This window comes from Chinchilla lanigera, unplaced genomic scaffold (genome assembly GCF_000276665.1).
Source record: "Chinchilla lanigera isolate Chin_1 unplaced genomic scaffold, ChiLan1.0 scaffold00048, whole genome shotgun sequence".
Lineage (NCBI taxonomy): Eukaryota > Metazoa > Chordata > Mammalia > Rodentia > Chinchillidae > Chinchilla > Chinchilla lanigera.
The window spans coordinates 10,524,434-10,549,547 of NW_004955449.1; positions in this window are offsets into that span (position 1 = coordinate 10,524,434).

Genomic DNA, 25,114 nt, shown 5'->3' on the forward strand with positions numbered 1-25,114 from the left:
ATACCTACAATGCCCATGAGTTCAGATATAGGACTTTTGGGGGTTGGATCATGGAAGTGCCATACTCACTGGTGGATTAATCTATTAGTAGTATTAGGAGGTGGCACCTTGTGAGAATAAATAGGTAATGGGGAGGTTCTTTTTCCATTTTGTTTTTGTGGTACTAAGGAATTAAATCAGGACCTTTAAATTTCCAGTCTTTTTTTTTTTTTTTTTTTGGTCTTTTTTGAGACAGGGTCTCCCTATGCAGTTCACGCTGGCCTTGAGCTCACTTTGTAGCCCAGGCTGGTCTTGAACTCCCAACGATCCTCCTATCTCAGCCTACAGAGGGCTGGGATTACAGGGTCCAGTCCTTTTGTTTGTTTAGTTTTTACTTTGAGACAGGATCTCATTAAATTGCTAAGTTGTCTAGGCTAGGCTTGAACTTTCAGTCTTTCTGTTCATGGAATTATAGTCTTGCACCACCACATCTAGTTTTAGAAAGGTGTGTTCTTCTTCATGACTTTTCCCTTCTTCTCTCCCTGCCTCCTGGTGGCAATGGATTGAGGACCATTCCTCTGCCATGCCTGTCCTTATACCACATGTGCCTTGTAGTCAGCCCATTCATGGACTGACCCCTCTGAAACAATGAGCCAAAATAAATCTCACCTTGAATAAGCTGCAGGTGCTGTGTATTTTGTCCCATAGATGAAGAAGTGACTAATACAAATAAATGGTTTCAAGAGTTGGGGGTATTGCTCTGAGTCTACCTGTCCATATGGTTCAGAAGCCCTTGGAACTGGTTTGTGGAAGGAGTTTGGAAATCTTTGGAGATGTGGGCTAGAGAAACCATAATGGTCTAAGTGGAGCCTGATGGGAGATTCTGGTCAGAGCTCAGAAGACCAGAATGTTGATAGAAATATGAACAATGAGGACCATGATCATGAGGATTCAGATGGGAATGAGGGATCCACTGGAAATTGGACTGGATGCCATGCATGTTACATTCCTGAAAAGCACTTATCTACATTTTGCCTGTGTCCTAAGACTTTATGTGGGCCTGAATTTAAAGGGGCAGACTAACTGATCTGACAAAGAAAATTTCAAGGCAGCCCAATATTGAGGCTGTGGTATAGGTACCATGGGCTGCTTTTAGTCAGATCTACAGTGAGAATCAAAAGCAAAAATCTGAGCTGAAAAAATGTGAAAAGTTTGCAGCTTGCACAGAAATGAAGCATCTATGAAGTTGGGACTGAGAAGAATAGCTTTAAGTGTAATTAACAAGAAGCCAAGTACTTTGTACTAGGACAGCAGGAAAGATGGCTTGAAGGCATCTCAGACATTGCGTAGTGCCTATCCATTATAGGCTGAAGTGTCTAAAGGGGCAAATTTCTTTGAAAGATTTTTACTTTTGGAAGAGAGTTCCAGGGTATCTTGCTCACTCAGGACCACCTAGGAAACTGTACCCCATATTTAGTCATATAGACACTCAGAGACTACTACAGTTATGGTCCAAGGGACCCTGACTAATGTTGAAGCTGGACAGACCTTAGTATCATTGATGTGGTACTATTATTTCAGAGATGCCAAGTAAAAAGAATTGTGAGGTCATGGACACTTCCACTTAGATTTCAAAGGAAGGCCTGGGAGATAGTTGTGTAAAACTGTGTGGATGAAGGTGTAAGTGCAGCAGAGACCCCAGGAAGTTGGACATGCCAGGAGCATGGAATTTCTGCTGAGTAAGGCCACAAGGAGTGAGGAGAGTTAGCCCAGAAGAAAGCCCATGTGGGCTGAAACCGACAAGGCCATAGCTACCAGGCTACACAAACCCTTTAAAGTTCATATTTCACCACCACCTGCCATAGGTGCTGGACATGGTACCACAAGATTTAATGTTTTCCCTGCTTGCTTTCAGTCTTTCTTTGGTTCCATGCCTTTTATTTCTTTATTTCACCCTTTTGGAATGTGAATATTTATTCTGAGACATTGTATGTTAAAAGTATTTAACCTTTCTTTTTATTTTTACAGGGGCTCACAGCTAAGAATTTGTCTTGAGTCTCAGAGAAAACCTTTGAATTGAAGTTTTCAGCAATACTGGAACTATTAAAACCTTTGTGACTCTTAGAGATGAAATAAATGTATTTTACTTAATTAAGTGATCATACTCTATGCCTTTTGGAGTCTAGAAGCAGAATATTATTGTTTAGAACTAAGATCTCCCCCGAGTTTTCACATGTTCAGGTAATGTTAAAAAGTATTTGGTCATGGATCACTGTAATCATCAGTGTAACAATCCATTGATAAATTCATAGCAAAGAGCTGTTAGGAGGTGGGCCTGGTTGGAGGTGGGCCAGTGGGAGCATGACATGGAAGGGTGTATTTTTGTGACTCCTCTCTTGCTGTGCTTCTTGGCTACCACAGATGAGCAGTATTCCTTCAGCATGTCCTGCCATCATGCCTTTCTACCTGGACCCTGCCAGCCGTGCAGGGACTGAATCTACTGAAAAGGTAACTCAAATAGAACTCTCCTTTAAATTGCAGATGTTGAGTATTTCATCTCAGCAGTGGGGAAGTAACAAATACACCTGTACACATGGATTCAGTTTTCAGGCCGGTCAGTAAATGGCTATGTCATTGAAGAAAATTAACTCTTTAAAACTTTCATTTTCTTATTGCTCAGAAAAGGAAGTTGATAAAAATATTCTCTCTGGTCTATTTAAAACACTTACAGCATCATTATTTTAACAAAGCAGAAATTATGCTCTTATATTCATTTAAAACCATGCCTTGCTCCTTTTCTTAAAAATAAATGGAAGGGTAGACATTGTGAAAAGAAAGGACAATGCTCAAAAGTAAAGAGCAACTGAGATGAGGGAAAAGAGAAAAGAAATAAGAAGAAATTATGTATGTTTGTATATACAAGATAGCTAACATAGTTGTACTACTGACTGCTATTGCTTTATTGAAAGGAACAGTTGATGATGACTTATTTGTTCAATCTTGCATGTCTCTATTTATTTTCCTGAGAAATCACTTTGAAGATATCAATACATAATACAACAATCATTGCTAATTTCCTACACTTTTTCTGTAACTCTGTATTGTTTGTATTGTTCTTATGCTATTTTGTAAATGGATGTCTGCTTGTTAATATGTTTTCCTTCTTTTATTTTCAGAATATATTTAAAAACTAAATGGAATGTTAACTTATTCTGTTATGCTAAAAATACATGGAAAAGGAATATACTTCTCTTTTTTACACAAATATGCCGTTATTTGTTAGGGATTGTTTTTTGAGGTAGATTGGGGTTTCTAGTGAGTTTCCATAAGTAGTTTTCCTTTTCTACGGACATTTTCCTCTGGAGGAGCAAAATTCTATTATTGAGTTAATGTAACAGATGCATCAAGTCAAGCTGTAATAGTAAAACCAAAGTTTCAAAGTTTCTGATTTATTTTCTACTTGTTTAAAAAAAAGTGTAAAAAACAATGATAGAATTAAGTAAAAAAAACCACTAGTAATTTTTTGTAGCTCAGAGAATCAAGGGTAGAAGCTCTTTGTTTGTAAAGATGAAGCCTCATTTAAGAAGAAACCTATGTTTTCTTAGAAAGCTCTGCCCCAGGATGTCTGGCTGATTTCTTCTTTCACTTCATTCAGGTGTTTGTTAAGGTCCACCTCATCAGAGAGGGTGTTCCCCCATAACATGCTGAAAGTAGCAAGCCCTCTGACACTCTCTCTCCTTTCATTGCTTTATTGTTCTTTTCATAGCATTTGTCTTCATTGAAAATGTATTTACTCATTGTCAATATCCTCTCCAATCTTCAGCATGAACTGATACTGCCTGATGAAGCTACTATGTCACCAGTACCCACTACACACTACCTGGCATAGAAAGTCTGCCCAACCAACATTGGAAGAACGAATAACTCTGAGTACCTTGTGCTCAGCAGATCAGTTGAGCTGAAGGAACAGACCCAAAATGGAATCAGGAATATTCTTTGCACCAGGAAAAAGCCCAGACTTTGGGCTAGGATTTGTCCATCAAATACCTATAGGCCAAAAATTTTTGTACATATGTGGGTAATAGCAACAGGGACTGGTAAGAACTACTGTGAACTGAAAAACAAATCTGTATTTTAAAAAATTCACACATTTCAATCACTGTTGGAGCTAAACCACACATAGCTATTTGCTATATTTGGCTCCAGGAGGTCATGTGCTTTGAATGTGTGCTAGGTAACCTTTGTGGAACAGTGAAGGTAGAAATAACCTTGTGTCCTACTCTAAAGGTGGCATAACTACAAACCAAAATAAATAAAACTGAAAAAGGAGGCCACTTGAAAATTAGAATAGCTATTGATATAGAAGGTCACCAGCAAACAGAACTTGGGCCCCTACATATTGAGCTTGATAACGATATGAGGGTGTTTATCAATAATTAACTGCATATTTTCAAAAGAACAATGTTCAATGTGATTTTAAGTATTCGGTATGAATCAATATTTTTCAAGCTATCCATCCCTTTCTTCTAAAGTGTGTAGGCACAGAGAATTCACATTACACAAAACTTTTGTTTCATAAAACCTATTTCATTCTAAATATGTGCACTAACTTGGGGTGTTTACTACATTGATTCAAGCTATATGTGAAGCACTTTAAAACCTGACTTCTTCTCCTTAAAAATAATTTTTCCAATTTCATCTAACCAAGTAATATTTTTGCATACATATAGTTTCCCACTTTACTACATTGAGCCTAACTTTGGAGATAAACCCCAACATACAAATATGTATAGAGGGTGGTCATCTGAGGTAAAAGGAATTACCTCTGCTTAATTTTAAACAGGTTTTGTGCTTCCTGGGTCTTCTTATTGACTGTTACAGTAGTTAATATTAAAATTATCTCCCTGACATTCGTAAAAGTAGCCTGCGCTCTCAATCCTCTGCCTATTTCTGTGAACTGATCGAAATCTAAGTCATGGCTTAGAATTGGTGGTAGAATTCTCTTCCTCCATCTATTTTCTTTCCTTCTGCTTGCAGGCATGAGAAGACATGTCTCCTTAGATACTCCTAATGAAACAATGCAAACCTATTCAATAAAGGTTGTCAGATCTCAACAGTTAAAGAGGCCAGTGATGGTTTAATTTAATGCAGTGAACATTTATTGAAAGCCTCCCCTGTTCTAGACTCTGCTTGGCTTCTTCTGCCAAAGACTGTGCAGCCCAGAGGAGAGAGCGACACTCTATGAGTACATCACATGTGCAGAAGCACAAAGTGCCTCCGGGCCAGACACACATCTGGTTTGGCCATCACGGAGGCTTTTTCGTTCTGATGTTATAGTGACATATGATTATATTTCCCTACTCTTTTCACTTAAAGATTCTAGGTTTTAAACAGTGCATGCATTTTCAACTCTAATTTAAATATTGACAAGATGAAATGCAGTGGCGAAAGGTACAAATATTTCTATGTGGGTGTCCTAATGGGAAAACCTGGATTTTTTAGTATACCTCAACTTTTATATTTCTGTGAGGAAAATCAAATTCCAGGGGTAGCCTGGCTCTCCAGAATTCAAAACAGAAAACTATTAACAAAAATGCTGCTCTTAACTCTCGTGAGGGAAGAGGAGAAGAGTGTGTGTCTGGGGCACTTAGTATAGATTTACAGAGCTCCTATCCATGGAGCCATTCCGCAGGGGTAACACAGGGAGTGGGTGTCTAGGAAGGGAAAATGAAGGTTGAGGGAAGTTGTGGGGAATGGTACACATTTTCCACTGTGCCTGACAAGCAGCCAAAGTGAAAAAGCAAACTGGGCACACACTTCTCTCTGAATACAATTGAAGCAGAGTCTCAGATACATCGCCACTTGCAGGTCAGTTGATATACACCTGCAGTCCTGTCAGTGGAAAATATGAATGTGCATCAAGCTCTTAAATTCAGTGTTTAAGGTGGGTGGAATGAGCTACTCACCTTCCCCTCTACCCTCCTTGCCTCTCTTCTTCTCTTTCCTTCTCACTCCTCACTATGTGAATTTATGATTCAGAAATTATTCAAACTGACTTCAAGCTCTGTCATTTTTTCATGGTTGTTTTATGCCTATTCGTAGATTTTCCTCTTGTCATTGGATCTAGAAGTGGCGGTATATCATTAAGTTAACATGCTTTACTGTGCTGCATCTGTCATGGTGGTTAACTGCAGTGTGATAGAAGCCAAACGAAATTCTGAAACAAAACAATCCACTGGAACTTTTCTGCAAAGCATTAAAAAGAGAAGAAAATTAGTTCCATAAGTTGGACAAATGCTACATTAAAAAAAGGAGCTTGCATGGCTTGGGATGGAAGCCTTTATGATTTTGTTTACATTGTAGATATACTAGTTTGGGAATGTTTCTGTGGGCAGATTAAAATTCAAGTATCTTCTTTGTCTTTTTTAATGGTTAGATACCCTACTTGTTTGATTTTCCAGTAAATGAATGTAGCTTGCTACGTATGATTATAATGTATACGTTAGCATTATTTAGTTCTGGTGCAATCTTCAGAATCGTGTAATAGGGGAGCAATTCTATCCTCAGAGAGATATTTGAAATTAGGCTTTCTGTATTATTTTCACTTTCTCTTTCTTCCCCATCTCCCACTACCCCTTTCTCTTCTCTCCTTGTTTTATAAAACTATCTCTCTCCCCAAATTGGATAACTGACTTTTCTTTGTGAAAGCAACATGGGGATCAACCACCTGCTATCTCTATTTAAGTGCTTGTCTCTAGCTTCAAATAAAAGGCCTTTCCTTGGTAACTTAGTAATTGTGTGATACAGACAGTTATTAGAACTGGCAAATGAGTCATCACCTTGTAGCTTGCATATAATCTGGGACAGTAGCTATAAGAGAACATAAGATAAATCTGAATTCTGGGCAAAATTGTGCAACAATTCATCTGCAAAGTCTAATTTTTATTTATAAGATTAGAGTTTAAAATGGCAGGTTCATTGTCCAGTGCAGTGCATTTCTTTGTCTAAAGGGACACAAGCCTTAGTATCTTCCTTATGGGAACTCTACTAGTGATCTTCAGACCAGCAGTATACCTGGTGGCACTGTTAGGCCCTGTAGGACATCCAGTCATGCTCTGCATCTGCATGGAATAAGAAAAAGTTGGATAAAAGAAGTGGAATGAAAGAGTTTGGGGGTTGTCTGTTTAAAGTCCCCCACACACTTATTTGCACCTATGTGTGTTTAATTTTCAGAGCTTCATCCTGATTTGACTTTTGCGATCATTCCTGGGAGCTTACACGTTTAAAAATAATGTCTAGAAACTCTAGAGAATGGTTTCCTGAGTAAATGGCCACTTGTGACAAGTCTGCATTTGCTGTTTGAAAAGATGCTGTTGCTCACCAGGGAGCCTTACTATTGCAGGTTGCTAGCAATCCTTTCCACAGAATGCCATCTTACCATGGCAATTAAAACAGAGAAGGCTGCATTTCCAGGGTTTACCTTCTAGGATTACATACAATTTTGAGCCTCCAAGATTGCAAGGTTATAAAGTATTATGTGGAGGTGGGCAGCCTCAGAGAGAAAAATACTACACTACTATTCTCAGCTATCTCGACCTAAAACAAAACCCTGAATATAAATGACAAAGAAATAGGTGCACTATACTCAATTCCATCAATGCAAGACACAGCTGTTAAAATCAGTCATACTATACATAGGTGACTTTCTGTCAATTGGCAATGGGTGAAGTGTATCAATATATTAAATTAAGGTGCATCCAAATGAATGCTAAGATCTCAGCAGTTAGCAGGCTGATGGTAGAATATTAGTACCACATTTGCTGTGCAAGTGGTAATGAGAAGGAAAGGCTCAGAGGTGCAGGAGATGGCAAATGAGAGGCACTCCATCAGTGATCGTTTTAACAGATAAGCCATAAATTAGACGATGTACAATTGTGAGATCTGTTGATACCTAGAAATGACTAGGTATTTGTGCTTATTATGCTGTTTTAATTTACACATTGCACATTCCCGAAAAAGAATGCCAACAGCAAGAGCATTTGGAGGTGAAAGCATGTTACTTCGTGCCTAAGACTTAGATAAGAACTCCATCTCCAGCAAGCCTTCAAAGTGTCACTTTCTTTATCCATACCATGGAAAAATATATTTGCTTTTCTCATACAGTATATTTTGCACCCTCAAGTTAGGAAATAAAGTTAGGTGAGTAAGACCATTTGGAGCCGCAAGATCATCAAGTGGGCAGGAAGCAAACAAATTAAATGCGTAGCTTCACCCAGGGAGAAGAGGTAGGAAGAAATGTTGCAGAAAGCACCTCTATCATCTGCCTGGTAATAATTTGTACAAATCTGCCCTTTCCTGGTCAAGGAAACCTTCAATCAAGAATCATGTATCATTCACTTTGTCATCACTACAAACTAGCTTAGGTTTAGTACAAAAGAGGCACACAAAGTATTTTTGCTGAATGATTGACTTTTAAGCCACATGGTTAGAAAAATGTTGTAGTTAGGTCAGGAAAAACTTAATATGGAGTCTTGTACCATGTGTGTGCTGCTGGATTGACACCAACCATACAAATATGTGGACAACCTTGCAAATATGAGTTCTGTGCTTGACTAACTTAGATCATATTTCCAGTATACCCACCACAGTCTCTGGCATGGAGCTTACTAAGTAGAACTGTCATATATGCTGTGATATAAGGAATGTGAGTTACAAATCATCCACTCCTCCAAAATATCACACCTAAATGGTATGCCTTATTTGTAGTATGGTTGAAATTCTCGCCATTAGATGTTCATTCTGAGAACTAAAAAACTGCATCCCTGAAAACCTTCCTTAAAATATCAATGTTCTTCATGCTAAAGATAAAACACTTAAACTACAGGTAATCCTTAATACTCTGGTATGAATTCCTTTTGAACACTTGTCAGTCTACTGTCAGAACCTGAATAGTATACGAGATATAGGAGGAAAGCCCTGTATAAAAGGAAGAAGGAAAGCAAAGTATATAGCCTGGAATGCTATGGGCAAGACAGCAACCACACCCTAAGTATGGACTCTGGGATGGCTATGGGGCTTTCTTTTCAGCCAGGAAACATGTGATGCCACTGACTCTATCAACTCATCCTTTAAGAAAGTTTCACTGAAATGTGATAGGACTGTGATTACAATCTTCACCTAGCTACAGGCTAGTTCTGGCTGCTTCTGCCAATCTGTCAACAAAGGAGATAGAGAGAATGGAAAACTTCATGTGCTAAATTCCCTCTACCATGATAAGAAGTGAGAAATAAACTTAAGAGAATATCAAAGTGGGAGAGTTGATAGGGGTTAAAGTGGCCACATCTGTACATTTCCTTCTCTGTTCCTAAGTCATTAATGGAAGACATCAATTATTGAGCTGGGGGATTTGGTATGGAGCAGGACACCATAGGAATAGTGCTGTCAACTACATTGATCACCCACTTCCTGTCCAACTCAGGTGTCACTTATTTAACCATTTTGTGAAGACAGGCTAATTCGTACAGAGAAAATGCTCAAGTAAAAGCTACCAGCATGCACCTGAAATCCTGACGGGAAGTCAAATAGTGGGCATGAAGATTGCTAAGCAAATCTGAGGAACAAAACTCCACAAATCTTAGATAAAGATAAGTATTTTAAATATTATGTAAGATTTAGCAATATGTGAATTTTTTTCTAGTAGTACAGAACAATCTATTTTAATAGTATGCTTGCAGCAGATAGATGAACAGCGCAAATGACATATGATCATTTGTCATGACCATCTTACTGTCTCAATTAAGTGTCTGTTTAGATAGGACATTCTTCAGTGAGCTATCCTTCTAAGACCCGGTGGTATTTCATGGTACGTCAGTCAATAACCTGCATCCTCAGCCTAATTGCCAAGGGGCTTTATGCTGATTCTTACCCAGAGGTTGGCCTTGGAACATATAAAGTTATGTTTGCTAAATGCAAGCCTCAAGATCTGTGGAAGGCGTTAGCAATAATCTTCCTGCCCATTGCACAAATTCCTTCCTGTAAATGCCAGTGATCATGATGTAGACAAGCATGTTCCCCAATCCCATGGTTTTACTTGAAAAGTAAACTTCCTGTCAGTTTTGAAGGGCTTGCTCTCTGTTTTAATGTTAGCATTTCATTAAAGTAAATGGAATTAGAAGAAGAAATAAATCAGTCAAATCACACGAGAAGCCCAATTTTTCATGAGTTACTTCACTCATTGTTACACGAACCAATGAAAAATTCAATGTGTTAATTTGCAGCCAGGTTAAAAACTTCAAAAAATAGCTAATTTTTATTCCAAGCACTTGTCTATGTTATCTAGAAATAAATTTTTGTTTAGTTTACTCAGCCCTGAGTCCAGAGATGAATGAAAAATGTTCTCTAATTATTACTCTAAAAAGAAAATATTCCTGTTCTGCATGTATGTACATATGCATAAACGCATACATATTTTATAGCTTTTGAAGTTTTAGTGGAAATATATGTAACTAATCTCAATGTAAGAAAAATTTACATTTTACTCCTTTCACTAAATGTATGCTTATTGATAGAAAAGAATCAAAATATTTGCTAAAGGTAAGCTTCCTAATATATACAATTTAGTACATATCCGCTTATTAAAAAATAAATATTCCCCTAATTTTCACAAGTGAAGAAAATCTGGTAAATTTTGATATTCTCATAGGATTTGCTACTCTTCTGACAAGTAAATCCAGGTAACAATAGCGTTCATTTGCCACAATTTTGTGTCTTACCTTAAGAGAGTAAACATGCACTCAATTAATAACAGTATAAATCATATAAAGAAAAGCTTTGCATTGAATTGGTTTGTTCAATCAAAGAAATGTTTTAGAGCTGCTTCATAAGGTGGCTGAAGCTGTAGACTGCACAGATATGACTGACTGGAGGACTGAGTACAAGTTCAAATTTACCCTGTTCTTACCCGATCATGCCTTTGTTCTCAGGACATCATGTACCATCATTTATAGTTTCCATAAAAGTGTCATAAAGGCACTCTTTCATCCAAGCTTAGCTTTTCGTTTAAAGTTGGTGTTCTGGGATTCCACCTTTGTGGTCTAATTAGAGGAAAATTTGAAAGAAGTAATAAGTAGAGTGCATCTAAAAAATTTGAAGTATGTTTTTGGCATTTTGCTGATGGCACAGATTTAAATGATTTCCTTATTCTAAGAAAACATTTCTAGTCTGGAAAAATTCAGCTAAGTTTTCATTTTTATCTTCAGTAAAATACCCTTGATAAGAGTTAAAGAGTTTCATTTGGAGGATACTGGTATTGAAAAATCACAGTTGATAACAGGTAAATATAATAGATTATTTGAAATATAAAATATATATAGACTATTAAATATATTAAACTATTAAAGATATTAAAATATAATAGACTATTTGAAAAATCACAGTTGATAACAGGTAAATATAATAGATTTTTAGTTACCCACATAACTTTGTAGGTAAAGACAGTAGCAATAATAATTTTTTAAACAAATATATGTAAAATAATTTATGTACTTTTTCTTTTATGTCCTTACTCAGTTGGCATTAAAAAATTCAGAGTGCGTAAGTATTATGAATTACAACTAAGCTGAGGTCTAAGATTTAATTAACATTTCATTTATATTTATTTAAAAATGTATACCTCTGAGTTGCAAAGATAAATTAAATACTTGTCCTCAAAAAATTAGGAATATAGTCTCCTACTCAAATGGCTTTAGGGATTAGATGTCATGATGTAAAGTAGTCACTCTTAAAGTCCACCCAAAGTGTGCTCAGTCTTGAGTGGCCAGGGAGAGGAGAGCAGACTTGTAGAAACAGCCCACATTAAACCACAACACATCAGGGTTAGAAGGAGCCACATCTGTTGTCCAGTCTCCTCTGCTGTTGAATGCGGAAATGCTGTCTATCCTATCCATGCCTAACTCTGCTTGAGTATTCCTCAAGGAAGTGCAATTTGTTCACAAGACTGTTGTTGTAGTGTAAATGGTTAAAATTTCAAAATTCGTGTTAAGACTTAGTCTCAAATGCAATATTAACAACAGCTGGGGTTTTCAGAGATGATTTGGCCATGAAAACTCTCCCCTCACAAATGGGACAGACCCTTAGAGAAAGAGACAGAGGGAGCCAGTTAGGGCCCTTTCCACCTTTCTCTCCTTGCACCATGAGACTACATAGCTTTGGCTCTTCCAGAAATTGCAGCAACAAGCCGCCATCTTGAAAGCAGGGAAAAAAGTCCTCCTCAGACATGGAACCTACTGGCACCTTGATCTTGGACTTTTCAGTCTTTAGAACTATGAGAAATAGACTTCTATTCTTTATAAATTACCTAGTCTCAGATATTTTGTTATAGCAGCACAAATAAACTAAGACAACTACTACTACAGACTACAAATAAACTAAGACAACTACGACTAACAGACTACTATGTTGTTTGTACAATTCTTCCTAAGTTTTCCTCATGTTTATTCACTACTTCTTTTATTCATAGTCACCTCTCATTCCCAGTCCAACACAAATGACTTTGGGCTGGGCTTCTGGCTATTCATTTACAGACCAAATCACAAACATCTCTTACAGTTAGGTGTGGCCATGTAACTAACTATGGGCCCATGAAATGAGAGCTAAAGGAAAATAAAGAACTTTCAGGTCCTCTTGTCTAGGACAAACATCCTAAATATTTTGGGACTTGAGAAGTGGTGAAAACTGCAGGTATTATTGGAATTTGGAGACAGAGCTATATATTAAAGAGGATTGAATTGTTGTCCAGTTTGAATGGTTGGATGATATTGTAGAGAAGAAATTTCTACAACCTTCCTACTACTGATTTTTCTATTTTATTTATTCCCACTGCATTTTTGGATTTGTTATATGAGTTTCATCTAGACCCTGGTGAACACAATCACATGTGACAAAATATACTTTCTCTTAATTTGTCCTTTTGGATCAAATCATAGCCTCAGGAATTGCACAGAATTAGTATAATCCTCAACTGCAGCTTTGCTTTGACTATTTGGAAATAATAATTATTGGCTAATGAGTCATTTCTTTTTTTTTTCCCATCTAAATCTTTTCTGGACTTCACACATTTCTCAAATGTATCTCCATCAGTGTATCCTGGTTTGCTGCCCTGTCACACGTTCTCATGTTCTTTACATGGTGTAATTGATTTTAAAATCCTTTATGCAGTGCTTACATCTATCTGTTAAATTTATCTTGTTGATTTTAACTCTTTATTTCAGCAACTTGAAATAGTTTTGAGAGAATGCAGGCTTCAACGTGACCACTGGCAAATTCAAACAAATGACTCGACTGCTTTTTCCATAAAGCAATGGATGCTTATGCTCAGACTTCTGCATCTAAAGTGAAATCCTGAGGGTTTTAAAAATATGAAGTACAGATGTTCGTTGTTTAACAATCTACTGTTTTAATGACTGTTCGGGCTTACAGCTGAGGTGCGCTCTTTGGACTCACAAGCCACTGCTTGGATTTATGACCTGTCTTTTTATTTTGTACAGTTCTGTACAACTTGTTTAGAGAGGGCCAATGTCTTCTTTTGTAAAATACACTTTGTTTATACAGTGCTATAATTTTTACTGATTGTATTGTACAGTATAGTAATGTAGTTTTATGTTCTGTTATATATTACAGTAATGCATATGAAAGTTATGCAAATAAAAGCAAAGTCATCCAGTTGGAGTTTCCCTTGACAATTTTTGTTCTGAATATTATAGTACATACTATATACAATGGCTCATTTAGCAACCAATTCATTTAACAGCACAGTCTCAGGAATGGAACTTGGTCGTTAGATGAGGAGCATCTGTATCACTCTACCACACACCCTAATGACTGCACACTCACAGCTACTGTACCCCACCTGCAAAGATTACTCAATATATGACTTTAAAAACCCTAATACTATTCTCATACTGATTAATTTTAAACAACTCTTTGAGAGTAAGAATAACTCATCTACCCTGGTAGAAAAAATAGTATATTCAAGATCAGACCTAGGCTGTATGACATCCAAGCCTACTTCGTAAATAAACTCTGGTCACATTGATGTGCCTTACTTTCTGAAAACTATAATCTTCTTTGGTCTTATAAGAGGTTTTGTATCTTTAAAGGATAAGGCATATATTTAGCTGTCATCATGAATGGTTATGCTTTTCTGTGTCTATTTTGGTCTTGTTCTTAAAGCGAGGAAAGGAAAAAATTTAAATATTTCAGGAAACCAAGTGATTTATCTAAACTGTCGGACCTGTTTTATACAAGGATGCTTGATCCTTCCCACTTTTTCAAGAACAGATTTTTTTCTACTCCACTTTTTCAAGAACAGATTTTTTTCTACTCTTTTTGTAATAGACTATTCACAACTAAATTTGGTCGTGAAAAGGAAAACCTTGCTCATTCTTCTATTGGTTTAATTTTTGATCCAGCTAGAAAAACTATGGTCATTCTCAGGGTCACAGTCTGTTATCTAAAGGACCCAATGTTTTTCCTTGCTGTTTCCTTTCTTTAATGAGTTGGCCAGGAAACTTATACACCCCCAGGAATCCTTGAATGCTGACAAGGCTGACTCTTGGCACTGATGTGAAGCAGGTGTACTTTGTGTTTGGGGCTTCCATCTCCACTTCCAGATAATTTCACCATGTTCTGTAAGTTTATTCACCTTCCTTCTATGCAAACCATATTGCTTTTCTTATGCCACTCTCTGAAAACTCAGAAAAGAAAGAATAGAAACGAAGGATTTATGGCTGTTGTGATTGAGATATTTAAAAACTTTGTATTGTCTTGCTGTAAAAATGGATGTTACTTTATAAAAACAACAGAAAATATCACTGAGTTCAGGACAAGTTTATTAATCATCTATTTCAAAGTCCTCATTTTATAGATTAGAAAACTGGGTTCCAAAGAGCTTGAATGACTTCTTCAAGTTCAATTTGAAAGAGAGACAAATTTGATTAAGCATATTTCTAAGGCCTCCCTCAAACCTTGACACACGAGGTATGTTTTCATGCTTTAAAACACATATATGTATCATGTGACTCTAAGCTACATATTCTTTAATTTGTAAACTAAAGCATCCAGTGACTAATAATATTTAAACCTTGCTTGTGGATCTGTCTCCTTTCTGTAATAGGCAATTGATATAGTCAGTACTAAGGGTATTAATATTTCTTCACATGATAATAAACATTAATTGAGCACTTATTATAAGCTATACAGTATTATAAATGCTGCACATTATCAATTTATTAGCTTCAAAACAATGCCAGTAAATTGGTGAGCACTGTTATCCTCCTTTACAGATAAGGAAATGGAGTTTCAAGGACTTTTCTGAGGTCACATGTCTGGTAATAGCAAAGCCAAAAACTCAAAATCAGGAATTTGGCTTTAAAATGTGTGCTGTCAACTACCTCCAATAGAGGAATTATTACCTAGTGTTTCAACAGTAAATCAGCTGGTGTGAATGTATGTGTGTACGTATATATACATTTTCCATGATATGTACCGTATTGTGTTACTGTGTGTGCAACTTAGTCTATGTGTGACTAAAAAAAGCTTTTAGAAAAATATTAAATTATGGGTTTTTGTATATACCTAATAGAATTAGCTCCATGGGCTATGAATTTGTGAAGATAACTAAAAAGCACTACAGAACAATATGTACTTTATGATTTAATGATTATAATTAAAGTACAGTTATTACATGTGTATCATTTTTATCTTTTAAAAGAATTCTGTGGCCTTGCTTACACAATGTTTTCTCTTCAAAACTATTGATCCATGAATGAAGCAGATAACTGGGAAGGAAACCTGAGACAGAACAAAATAGCAAAAACTGATATATCCTTTAGATAGTCCCCTCCTCCAGGACCATTTTGAATAAAAAGAAATTGTATCAGTGGGTCAAGAATGTGAAGGAACATTTTTGTTGCTTTCACTTTATTATCACCTCTATTTCCAGAGAAGCCACTGTCTCCCCATCTCTGGTTTGAAACTCTGGGACCCTTTGTAAAAGACACCATCTATTCTTTTATTTGAAATGAAACCTTCGAATTACAAGGAGGCAAACGTATTAGTACTGGGTTCCTTCTTGCTTCTTAGAATAAGCACAGCAAAACTAAGTCTGGATCTGATTTCTGTTTAGTAATTTTATTAATATATAACCAAGAATTGTATGTGCTGAAAACTATTTTAAAGTCTACAATGAGCAGTTTTTAGACTACAGACATGTATGTTTTATTGGTTATTAACTCAGCCTCTTTCTGCTTTGTTTTCCAAGCATTTATACTGTTTACTTTTGACTTAGTAATATGCAAAATGTATTCAGAAAATAAATACTTAGCGCATTATGAATCTTGGCATGTTCAGGTTGTTACTAAGTATCAAGAAATCAGAATAACTGCTCTTTTAATGACATTATGTGATTGGACTCAAACAGCAGCCTTTCATATGATTAATATTTATATTCAAAGCTGTATATTCTCTATAAATATATGCAGTAAACATCCTTTGTCAATTATGAAAAGGGAGGGTGAGTTTTAGAAGAAAAATTAGACAACAGTTGTCAGTTAGTTTTAGCCAGCAGTTTCATTTCTTATAAAAAAAAAACCTCAAAATGTGGCAATGAATTTAAAAACATAAAATGAAGTTCAAGCTGTTCGAACTTAATTTTCATCATATTAATTAGATCAACTTTCTAATTGTTTCTTCAACCAACATTCATAATATGCCCATATTGTAATAAAGATCTAAGAAATAGAATGAAACTCCGGTTTTGCTATGAATAGATCAGCTATATTTATTATATGAGCCTGGAAGATATTTAGCACAGATTCATGTCAGTCAAACCATTGTCACCATATTAATACTCCTCATTACAGAATGGGACTGAATTGGCATTTTTATCAGGATGTGATTGGGGATTCACATGTGTCTCTGCCAAACTACATTTGTGCAAAAATTTATATTGCAAATCAGATAATTCACTTTCAGATAAAGTCTTATTATTTAAAAAAGTAGCGGTAAGAACTATAAATAGATAGTTGATAACTTGCACTTTGAGGATGGAGAAGGTAGCAAAAACCTAGATTATTAGAATGTACAGTTTAGAATTAGGTTTTAACTTTATTTGTTGTTAGGAGTAGGGAAGAATGAATTAAATTAATTTTTGAAACAAAATTATGGCAAAATATCTAAGTGTCAAAGTTAGGTGTAATAAAAAACTCATTTGTCTTTTTTTCTTTCCCTTTAAAAAAGATAAATGACTCTCCATTATGTTTCACTAGCAAGGTTCTGTTCAGAGTCTAATATGTGAAAATTTGACAAGTTAAGAAAATAAAAGAGTCCACAGATGACGTACTTAAGAATTTATTATTTAGTTCTCTTCAATCTAGACTTTGATGCTGTTCTCTAGATTAGTTCTTTAAAAAGCTTCTTTCCTGGCTAACCACCTTTAAAATAGTAAGATTGATGTTTGTTTTGATTCCTCCCATTATTTGTTATTCCTATTATTTTGCATTTATTCTAGTTTATTATTTTCAATTCAAAGAGAAAAAGAAAAGAAACAGCACCGATGACCTGTATCCTTAAGGAGAATGATTATTGTAGATGGTGTTAATATAATTGTTGCATTTTCAATTTCTAAACTGACTATAGGAAGAAAACAACCCTATAGCAGAAATGCCCTCACATTTCCAGATACTAATACAAATAGCTACACTCTTATTTATTTCAGACCTATGCTTTTTACAAAATGGCATCATCTAACTTGAATCTAAAAATTAAAGATGATAAAACATAGAAATGACTTGGTTTTAGCCAAATAGTATTAAGGATGTAGAAGAGATGATTCTCTTTTTTCCTACTGGTTTGGAATCAACCATTAGTTTCCTAGAACTCGCTAAGCTAAAGGTATGAAAAATAAATATGAATAAAAATAGACAAAGTGATAAGGGCAGAGAACTGGGCACATAGAAAGAAACACACTGAAAAGCAAGAAAGAGAGAGAAGGAAAAGGAGATGTAGTGATGTAAAGATGGAGCGGAGAGACTGCCTGAGCTGCAGAAACTGGTCACATAAATAGTCATGAAATGAAAAGTTTCAGATTTGTATTGAAGTTTAAAAAAAAAAAAAAAACTACTTAGAGAAAGGCCAACAGGCCAGACTAAATAATCCTCGACTTACCGTCCAATTCTGAATCCCATATTAGCTGCAGAGATTTTAATGTAAATATGCCATTACACTGTCATTACAGTGATCAGGCTTCATGGCTCACAGGTCACATCTCAGCCACTGTTAATTTTGCAGGCAAAAGCTTTTTTTCTCTTGAAATGTTAATAACTTTCTATTAGTTAATGTAGCGTGACTAAAATTCAGATTAGATATAATTCATTTTAATATCTGTGACTGGCTATCCTGATCATTTAGCAATGGTTTCCAGCTGAATACAAGATGCTAAATTGGACTCATTTGCATAGCCCTGTTCAAGCAATGCCATTCTAGAAATGTAGGCATCTTCAAATTAATTTAAAAGATTTTTTTTTTCCTCTTGGTTTTGCTAGGAGGAGAAAATCTTTGGTTGGTAACTAATTGAAGTTACTATGAACTGAATACGCATCCTTTTCTCTGCCCACCCTTCCGTCCTCCAAGGAAAAAAGAAACCAAAACACCAGTCAGGAGTATTAATTGGTGAGTGTCTGAGAACATAGGGAGGGCTCAATTCAGTAATGTTATTACACAGAACTTGAACTGTTGACAAGGTCTCTAACAACCACATCCTCAAGAACATTTAGTTCCTCTTTTGCGAACCTGTTTTTAACTCTTCTGTGTTATTAGGTTCAGTATTCACTGCCTGTCTAGTATAAGGAATCTAGGTTGGTAACTAGATAGAGAAGATGTAATGTTTTCCACAAAAGCTTTGGTCAGGGTAGAAAGCATGGTTGTTATTAATCATGGTTGGAGTCTGGAGTCTGTTTTCCTCTTCCTTCGCATATATAACATCCATTAATGCTAATGGAAAGCACAGATGGTACACTCGGTACATCCACGCAACAAGGGGCTACCAGAATCTTGAAATGTAAAAGCAGTGGGTAGGTGCTCACGCAATTCAGTAAGTGCACCTGTGGAAGAAAATAGGAAAGCTTTCATCGTAATTTGATTTTTACTTTTACATTTCGTATTTGGTGATTTACATTTTTTCAATTAAATGAAAAGAATTAAAATATTGATCACTTCCCATTCCTTCACAGGCATCACAAATATGTGCATAGAATGGGCACATAATTTTTTTTTGAGCGGCAGAGGCAGATTTGTTAAGCAGCATCAAAGAAGCTCCCACGCAAAAAGAATGTGGGCCTTCAAGAAGTGAGGTCTATGTAGATAATCTCCTGTAGCTAAATCAAAAGATTTGAGAAATGCAATACTAAATGTTAAAGATTTTTTAAAAGTTCACTAATCTTAAAATTAGTATTTAGAATATCCATGTTCTTTTTAAAAATGTATTTAGTAATTATCTATTGACATTTAAAGACATTTTGGTTTTGGAACTCATTTTTGGAATTTTTAAGGATGAAGGTATAAACAAAAAGTAGATACCAAGATTTCTTTTTTTGAATTCAATCATTTCTAGGATGTTAGAACAAAATCATATGTGATTCGAGAAAAAATAAGTCTATGAGGTGTGATAGAAATACATGGTGTGTGTTTTAATTAAAAATGATGATAGTAAATGACACAATGCCATTAATCACCCTGAAAGTACTCCCCCACCTTTCGGAAACACTTACCCCTTATTTCCACTTTCTGCAGCAGTTCGGGACAAACTAGTGTTTTATGAATTGCTGGAAGACACAACGATCAAGGTAAATTAAAAGCTTTCTTGGCAGCTTTTACCTGGCAGGATGCAAAGCACATCAAATAAAAATAGCCTATTCTGCAGCCTTTCTCTCTCCCAATTGTTCCTCTCCTTTCCTTCATAGCTGGAATTCTTGAAAGAACAACCATTTTTTCCTCCCCCTTGCCTTCCCACTGCTCGGTGCACTTTCTACCTTCGCCGGACCTTCCTTCCCTGCAGTCTGGCTTCTGGTCTTCCGATTCCTCCGCTGAAACTTCTCGCTGTCTTTATTGACAAGATTTCATCTTCATCACATCCTCACCTCCAACGTAGTCAACTCAGTTATTCAGTCAAAGGATCAATTCTGTTGCCAAAATCAATTCTGTCTCAAAACTATGTGATATTAGAGGACGTATGAAGACATGTATGGTAGAAACACCTGGATATGAAATAAAATCCCTATTGATTTTGAAATGGTGCCATTGTTTAGACATTTTATCTAATTCTATCATTTCTGCTGATAACTCACAAATGTATAGCTTCAACTAATGTCCTTTTCTTGCCATCTAAACTAAATATTTGTCCATTGGCTCTTTCCGCTAGATTGTACCACAGGGAAACTGAAAAGTGACATTTAAATTGGCTCCTCTTCTTTGTCCACCATAGCTTGGTTCAGAATAGTTACATTTACCCTTGCCCCAAATTCACAACTATGGGAATCAGCCTAGAATCAGGAAGTCTGTACATCCAATTGGTCACTAAATGCTATTAATTATAGTTCTTTAAGAAATTCCTTTCTACTACACTGCCTCAGGTCAGTATTTTGTAATTTCTGATTAGAATTACTTTTACTTCTGTTCCTGTTTTTTTACAGGCTACTCCCATTCCAGTTTATTTTCACAGCTAGAGTTGCATTTCAACAGGTAACCCTATTAATGTCTTTCAGAACCTTCTCCGTCTTTCTTAGTTTTAGAAGTCTCTTGATAGTAAATGCTTTCTTTAATAAAGCACCCCAGACTGTCTCTCCCAGCCTCGCCCTTGCATTGTATATGCTTGTACGCTGTGCCTTAACTTGGACTCGTTTTCCCCATTCCCTGGGAGTATCTATATCATTGCTCATTTCTGTCCCTTTGCAGAATTATTTTCCTTTTTTGAGCATTCTCCTGCCACCTTTTATCCACTTGGAAAAGTTTTACTAATTCTTCGTTACTCAGCTCAGTCGTAACCTTCTGCAGAAGGCTTTATGTCCCTCTCCCTTGTTTGTAGATAAGATGAAATAGGGGACACTGTGTACCAATGGTAGGAAACATTGTTCTTACTTTAGAAATAAGAATGCTCTTACTTAGAAATATGGAAGGAATGTATAGGGCATGAATAGCTGATGAAGATCACTTGCAGCAACTTGATTTCCACAGGGACAGAGTTGGGAGGCCAGTAAAGGGGGTGTTGGAATCATCTCGTGAGAACATGAGGAAGACATGGGAATGAAGAAGGAGAGAAAGGACAAGTTGATGAAAAAGTAAGTAGGAAAAAGTATTCAATAATGCAAACACTGATGAAATTAACACACCAAATGCTAAAAGAGGATTTCAAGGTTTTCAATTTGAACAGTTTTTCTAGTAATGTTTTTGTCACACCAAACAAACAAGAGGATCCAAGGAAACATTTGGAGGTGACCAATGAGTTTATTACTTTGATTTTGATTGTGGAAGTGACTGCTTATTTCTTTCCCTCCTGTCCTTTCTTTCTCTCTCTCTCTAACTCATACAATTATATATATTAATTAAATACAGTTTTTTTGAATCAACTATACCTCAAAGAATCTGGATGAAAAGCGTGAACTGGCGAAACAGAAGTGGTAATTTTCAATATGAAGATAATTAACCTGTTGAGGCAGAGGTGGCCCTTGCAAACTAAAGTGAAGATCTGAATATATACACAGGCATTTGAAGATCTATAATGAACACAAGAGTGATGTAGGTAAAAAAAAGGGTCAAAATATTTATACTTATGCAAGACACAGTATCCAACTGAATGTGGTTGTTCAGAAGCAGGGAAGGTCAAAATAAAGTGCCATAGGTAGTACAGGTTATTTGCATAGAAGATGTAAACATGAGTTTACGTCATGATCCTTTCCCTTCTTTCCTTGCCTGCTCCATCCCTCACTTCTTCCCTTCTTTTTCTTCTTTCTTTCTTTCTTTCTTTCTTTCTTTCTTTCTTTCTTTCTTTCTTTCTTTCTTTCTTTCTTTTTCTTTCTTTCTTTCTTTCTTCTCTCCCTACCTCTCTCCCCTTCCTTCTTTCCTTCCTTTTTATTTTTCCTTTCATTCCCTCTTTCCTTCCTTTCTTCTTCCTAACCCTCCACTTTCCCCCTTTAGTCTTTCTCCTCCTCCTTATGTTTCTGATTTCTTTATGAACAAAATAATCCCAGTAGTTCAGAACAAGAGTAAGAAAATATCACTACAGAGTATCAGTGAACAATACTCATTTAAATAGGTCATGTATTTTCACTTAAATTGCCAAGTTACAGAACGTCTATAAAAGAAGAAAAATACCTGATAGGTTTAAGAAATAAATATAGAAATTCAGGTTATACTGTCACAATATTGACTATTTATTTTTATGTAATAAAACATCTGACAAAATGAGTCACATAGGGGCTGGGGATTTAGCTCAGCGGCAAAAGCGCCTGCCTGGCAAGCGCAAGGTCGTGAGTTCGGTTCCTGGTACCGGAGAAAAACCACAAAAAAAAAAAAACAAAAAAAAAAACAAAATGAGTCACATAAATTTATATAAATTTACCTTTTTAACAACATCTATTTAACATGCATATAGTATGTGTATTCTCATCGTATTTAAACAGAGAAAACCCTATTATTATATACCCCTCTCATAAGCATATTTTATAGAAAGTATATAAAGAATAAGAGAAACAATGAAAATTTCTTTCACACTTTATTGTTAAGTGAGAAAATACTTTCTCCACATTGACTAGTAAGATCAAATATGTCTCAGATTACACACTTAATATGATCCTTAACATAGAAACACTTATTCATAAAAAAATGGACTGTCCAATTGTAAATCTCTAACCTAAAGTTTTAAAGAGTATGAACATTGATAATAAGTTTGAAATTTATTACTAAAGTGTCATCATAAAGAAATAGTAGGCTCAGGCTTTATAGTGTGGGAAAAATGACCATGATAAGACACTGTGCAATGAAAATGAAAGAAAAAAAATACTCAACAAAAATACTCTTTCCTAATTCATTTCCCTAAGCCAAACATAACTGCAAAATCCTACTTAGTTTTCATAATTACATAATTACTTGGCATGACTCCCAATTCTGTATTAAAACTTCTATCCCCATTATATTTATTTCCTCATTTAATCTATTTTCCAGAAAATATTCAGAATGATTTTATTTTAAAATAAGGTTAAAAATGATTCAATGACTTCCAGTTTTTCTTAGGATTAAAAAAATTCTTGGTGTAGCCTTCTTCTCTTTCCCAAATCATATGATACAACCTTTCTTTAACTTTGACTGGGCTTCCATTTTGTTGGATTTTTAAAAATTTCTTGAGTAAAGACAAGACCATTATCCTACAGAGTAAAGAGTCTATATTCTCTTCCTGGAGGTCCTGTCTTGTTTCTTAGCAGCACTACTCCTCCTTATTTTTAAGGATGACCTGAGAGACACCTTCCCAGATAAATGTACTGGACCTTCCTGAGTAATTCTTCCCTGTACATTACCTTCCACTGCATGCAAGACACAGAAACACATCTACATCTAGATTTTCTGTATCAGCAACTGCATAAGAATGTTGAACATTTTATTTCCTCAAGTGCACATCAATTCCCAACAACTCACATATATGTGCTAATATATGTCCATTTATGTCTATGTATGCACTTGTGTTTATAGTGTGCCTATGCTTTAAGCGAATTTATCTCTAAAATTACACAAATATGAAATCATTAATGACCTTCTTCAGAGTAAACCTGTCCATGAGCATACTCTTGTTTTCCACCCAGATCAAGCTGTGCATTATCTACATGCCAGTAACCTTTGCTTGAGGTATCTGCAACTAACTACTTAACTTCCTCTGGTCTCTGCCAAATATTAATTATCGTGTTGGTTCTGTCACAAAAAATTACACTGCCTTCTTTCAGAACTTTACATATGTATGTGCTTTTTTGCACCTAGATCTTTTCATTGATAATTTTGTTGTGAGTCATCCAATGTGCTTTATATGGCAATAATATGTTTGTTTTTATTGCAGTGTTATTTCTCATCACAGTCTTGTGACAAACATAGTTATCTGGCCTATTCTTTATGAATATGATTGCTAAGTGTTTCTCTTACTCTCTAGGTATGTCTCTTGACTTTAAGTTTACTTTGTAGGATAATAGCTATTCTCCTCTTGTTCTTGCTTTTTTGCACATTTTTTCTTAACTTATCTTCAGCATTTCTGTTCCTAAAAAGATATTAGCAGCACATAGGTGGGGTTAGTTTCTTATCTAGTCTGAGATCTTTGATTTTAATATGCACATTTATCCATTTACATTTAAATATTCACCATCTAAATATTATTTTCTATTTATTCTATATATGTATTTTTGCTTTTTTCTTTTATTTCTTGCCTTTCAAATATTAAGTATTTATGATTATTATTATTGGTTTTTCTTCCTGTTAGCTTTTGATTTGCACTTTTTTATTGACATTTTAGTATTCAAGAGATTATAATATATACATTTACCCTAATAGAATCTATTTTATATTTAGAAAATCCAAGGGCTTTATAACACTTTAGTCTCATTTATCTCTTTTATTTCAACATATACTTTAAACCTCACAATGTCTTTTATGCTGTTTAATGTAAAAGCTAGCAAACCATAGCAGACTGGCCAAATCCTATACAATATCTGTTTCTTTTTATATTTAAAGATCTATGAATTGAGATTGGTCTGTACATTTGAATATGGCTGAAAAATATCAAAAGAAGTTTTAAGATTTGAAAACTGTAAAAACATAAATTTCACCGTATGTAAATAACAGTTTTGTTGAAAAACAGCCGTGCTCAGTAGGAGACAGTTAAGGAGAATTGAGGCCTAATTCGCCTCCTCTATGAGCACAAGGGAAAAGGCAGCAGGCTGTGCTCCTTTGGCAACAAGTAGGGATGATGGCATGTTGCAGGTTCTAGCGAAAAGTTCAGGCAGCTGAGATCAGGCTGTTCACCTGGGCATGTATTAACGGACAATGGAAG